Raw genomic sequence first — 4,784 nt, 5'->3', positions numbered from 1 at the left:
GGGGTTTCTTTTGTGCATGTTTTCTGGGTAGTCACACGGGCTTCTTGCTTTGTGGGGAAAGTCGTAGTGATTTACTTGAAGTGAATGAAAAGACTTGTTGCAATATGGACTTTTTACAGAAATAAAGTATATTTTCACATAAAATGAGTTTCTGCTGTGGTGGAGTGTCATTCAGTTTCTAGCATATTATTTTAGTATATTATTATAAATGTCATAGATTTATTTTTTATTTACGTTTTTCCTATTTCAGTTTATTAGTAGTAATTCGTTTTTACTTTTAGAGTATGTTTATATGACTGTTTGTTTTTTTTTTTTTTTTGCATGCAATTTATTTTTCAGTTGCAGTTTTAGTCATTTTGGTACAACTAATCAGAAATGAGAAATATTTTTATATCAGTAAACGAGTAGAAAAATGTTTGTTTAATGCATAAAACGAGTTATTATTTTCAGCCAACATTTATTTCGTATCAAGAGACAAACATGCTTTTATTAAAAGCGTTTATTTTATTTCAGGTAACCTTTTTTTTATTTTAGTTTCCATTTTTGTTACCAATAATGACCCCGAACCAAAACCAAATCTGTTTTATTTGTTTGTTTTATTGAAGTTTGCATGCATCGTACAAGACATTTCCGATGGTTTTACAGCAAGAGCAATCAGAGAAAGCCGGCTTTATTTTCTGCAAGCGTGCCGCCGTCTCACGTGGACGAGCATTGACACCATGAGACGTGCACGGCTTTACGAAACCAAGCCAGTTCCTCTTTTCTCTCTTTCCTGTCGTTCTGTGTCCTAGAGCCGTGTGACGTTTCCCAGCAGCCAACAGTACACTCATCCATAAAGTAGGAAACACTACACTGTGGCGAGGGGTTTAGTAGTGCTTTCTACTTTATGGATGACTGCACTGTACATCCCAGTGTCCAGGTGTCCACGTCTCCTCTGGAGAAACGCTGAAGATCTCAAACTCCTCCTTCACGTAAACACACACACACACACACATTTCCACTTCTGCACAGCTCATGAACCGCACCCAAACTCTACACAGACTTCAGACTCTTAATATTCGAGGAAATCCAGTTTGATTCGTTGCTGTTCAAACACACGACATGCAAAACGGTTTTAATCGAACTAAATTATTAGGTGCATTATGTGTGGAGAATAAACTGCGACGTGCGTTTTGCTGAATTACGGTAAAGCAATTTAGTAAAACAGATTAAAGTAAAAAAATTTGTATTAAAATATACTAGCTTTAAGAATAAAGCGTCGTTGGTAAATGCTAGCGACAAACGTCTTCCTCACATCAGACGGCAGCCATTTTGATCAACATGAGTAAGCTTTTTCTTTCCAAAGAAGATAAGTGTTTTATTACAGATATTTATTGTAAAAATACGCAATATCTTTTGCTAGTTTTCCTGTCGCTTTGTGTGAAAAATAGAAACTTAAATCGTAGAAAGACGATCACATTTTTCAGCACTTTTAGCAACTTTTTGTTAAACGGGAACTGGTGCAAATACGTTCCTTTTAAAAAGAAAAAATCTTGTCTGTTAATGAAGAATAGTGAAATACAATTGACAACCTATTGCATTCCAGAAATAGATTAAAAAAAAAAAAAAAAATTTAATACATGCATCAATGGAGAGTCACGAACGTTTCAGTGCAAAACTGAAAAATTAATGCAGAAGTCGTACATGTGCATTGATGACGAAACAAGAATAATCAAAATGTACGAAATAAATCGCTTCCCAGCATAACCATAACCATACGTTACCCACCAGAACGTGTATTTTATGGCTCAAATACATCCATACCTCTGTAGATCAAGACCGGTAGTGCCATACGTGCCTGTTTCTTCTCCTCCAGCGGTCTTAGCAGAGTTCTTCAGGCGTCTTCCTCTCCAGCCCAAGTAGAAATGGGCCTAAAACAGGAGAAGTGCTCGTATTTAACCCCGCTGCCAACCACGTGGTGTTCAACCACACAGGAAGAGCCTCAACAGCCTCACGCCTCTCTTTCATTCGCTGCTCTTTTTGACCCCCGACTCATTTCAGCACATGCTAATGTCCACATATACGATATTCACGCGCTCGCGTTCCCTCGCTGCGACGCGTTTCGAATGAGCCGTTTCATTAGAGGCGTGCAACTCCATAAATAGATATTAAAAACTCAATAGTTCATGCAACAAGAAAAAACCCAAAAACAATTACTCGCGCTGAAGTTGAACCAAAGCTGTATGAGTTACGGTGGAGCGTAAAAAGATATTTTGAAGACTGCTTGTAACTAAAACGTTAAATACGACGGAAGTCAATGGCTACCGTCAACCTTTTTGGTTTACCAGCATTCTTCAGAATATCTTCATTTATGTTCAGCAGGAGAAAGAAACTCGTACGGCTTTGGGGAAACTTGATGGTGAGTGAACTGCAACGTTTTAGTTTTTGTGTGGATCCCTTAAGAGCCTCGAATGCGAGCTTGTATGAATAATAGTGATGACTGGTGATTCATCCCGATATCGAAGCGATTCATCTTAAACTGCAAGGGATTCGACATTTTGAAATGCATTTAAAAGGGAATCATATCTAAATGCAAGTGATTCATTTTGAATGCAAATGATTCATCTTTAGACACAAACGATTCATCTTTGCACTGAAGCGATTTGAAATCGAATTTCGTTATAAAATGCGAATGATTCATTTTAACAAACTAACAATTGATCTTAAAATGCAACTGATTCACAAACCATTCAGCGATTCGTCTTAAGGATGTGGCCGTATATTCAAAACTGGGGCGCCAGGCGTTCACGGAGGAATGTTTGAACATTAAAACGAAGAGAAACGTGCTAGATGACTATTTCTCGGCCAGCCTTGATTTCTGTTCTCCCGAGCTCTTTCGGTTTGTTCTCCCGTTGCTTAACAGTTGCAACACGAGGGGAAGCGCCAGAGCCCGTCTCTTCAGTCCCCATCAGAGGGAAGTGAACTATCAGCAAGATTAGTGTGAGGAAAGTGTTGGGACCTGCAAAAAATGAAGCAAAAGTTGACTAAAAGAGGAGAAAGGCAGATCTGATGCGACCAGGCACAGGAAGGAGCCGTAAAGCGACCTGAGCGTGTTATTTCCTGTCAGCAACACCTGCAGAGGAGCGTGCATGCATGAGTCTGAGGAGCAGTTGCATGCAGGCTTTCACTGAGTTTACGAAGCGCTTAATAACAGCGTGTTCCTGTCAGGTGTTTTTTAATGATTGCACGCACGCATACGAGTCTTACGGCCGTGGTTAAAGGTTAAAGTGGATTAACGAGAGATGAATGCCGTCTCAATGTGATTTTTAACCCAGATCATTGGAACATTGTGGTTTTTAAGAAGGTCGCTGTAGCGGTTATTGATAAGCGCGTGATGCTGCAGGTTTAAATCGGCATTAACCGCACGGGTCTCCTCTTTCTTCTTCGCATCAGATACGGCCTGGGTTCGAAGGCCCGAGCGTTTCTTTTCATACAGGGAACACCGGCCGGGTTTCAATTCCCCAGCTCGCTTTATCAGACCAGTCTTTCAAAGTCTGTTTGCAACCATGACGACCTGACACAGTGAGAGCCGAGCCGGGGATTTTTTTTTATTTTTTGAAGAATGTGTGTGTTTGAGGTCAGAGCGGCGTGGGTTTTTTTTTTTTTTTTTTTTTTTTTTTAAACAATTATAAAAAGCAGAGTGGAAAAAGGTGTGGTTAGAGAGATGTGATCTGAAGTTGACTCTCGTCTCGTTTGGTTTCGCTATGACACATTTACCCGCCAGTTTCAATGCCTTTGTCTTTTAAAAGAGGAAAAAAGTGCCGAGAATGTAATGTTTAAAAAAAACACATATTTAATATTTAATATATATTAATACTCTTTTAAGAGTGAATATTTAAATGCATATTAAACACATTCAAATATTAAGGTATTTATATGTTAAAAGTAATATTACAAATATTTATGTGAAACCTCTGAAATGTACAAAACTATGCTGTTCATAGGCCTACATTTGTTTTCTTTTTCCTAAATATATTAGAATAATTAAATTTGTATTACCTTATCAGATCTATATAGTTTTAAGAATTTATTTTTAATATGTATATATATATATATATATATATTTTTTTTTTTTTTTTTTTTATCTAATTTATTTTAGCTGAGATAAAGTAAAATATTTTTTATACTTTACTTACGTTAATTCATTTTTAATGCAATATGTTTTGATTAATTTGTTTTTAGCTAAAAGCTATATAAGTCTATTTTAGCTATATAAATCATTTTTTTATGTTTTATTAGATTTAACTAAAATAGTTCAAATATTTGTATTCCTCTATTATTTAAAATGATTTTAGTTTTAGGAAACTTTAGGAAGCTTTGAAAATGGAAGTTTAGTCATGTGGGGATTTTCCTAAGCAGAAAGTGGATGGTATTAATGAATTGCTCTTTCGTGTTTAGCAAGCGGGAGAAGCTGAGGAGAACACGCTGGGTTTGGATGGGTTTCGCTCTCTTTTACTCTTCCTGGCAGAATGTCATCACTGTTACAAATAGCTCACACCTAAACTCTTTTAGGGTTTCAGCGTCAGTACAAAGCTTTTAGCACGTTATGATTATCACCAATATTAGTGTTAACCAATACTCAGCTATTTATTCACTGTTTCGTGGAAACTTTAATGCTTTAATGCTGTTTAACTACTGGTGATCCGTTTAAATGCAGATGGATAAAAAGTTTTCGCGTTTTTTATGCTGAACATCTATTTCTCTTTTGAAACGCACGACACTACGGGATAAAAGTGACTTGCGTG

At 37.0% G+C, this 4,784-nt stretch overlaps 1 long non-coding RNA gene across 1 annotated transcript; it reads right to left on the bottom strand.

Annotated features, from left to right (window-relative positions):
• Positions 1-577: 577 nt before the first annotated feature.
• Positions 578-2,035, bottom strand: LOC122344916. Its single transcript, XR_006250946.1, has 2 exons — positions 1,804-2,035; positions 578-965 (listed from the first exon to the last, which is right to left on the bottom strand). It is a non-coding gene; the product is annotated as an uncharacterized LOC122344916 (long non-coding RNA).
• Between the last annotated feature and the right edge of the window lie 2,749 nt (positions 2,036-4,784).

This window comes from Puntigrus tetrazona, chromosome 5 (genome assembly GCF_018831695.1).
Source record: "Puntigrus tetrazona isolate hp1 chromosome 5, ASM1883169v1, whole genome shotgun sequence".
NCBI lineage: Eukaryota > Metazoa > Chordata > Actinopteri > Cypriniformes > Cyprinidae > Puntigrus > Puntigrus tetrazona.
This window is presented reverse-complemented; position numbering and strand designations above follow the sequence as displayed.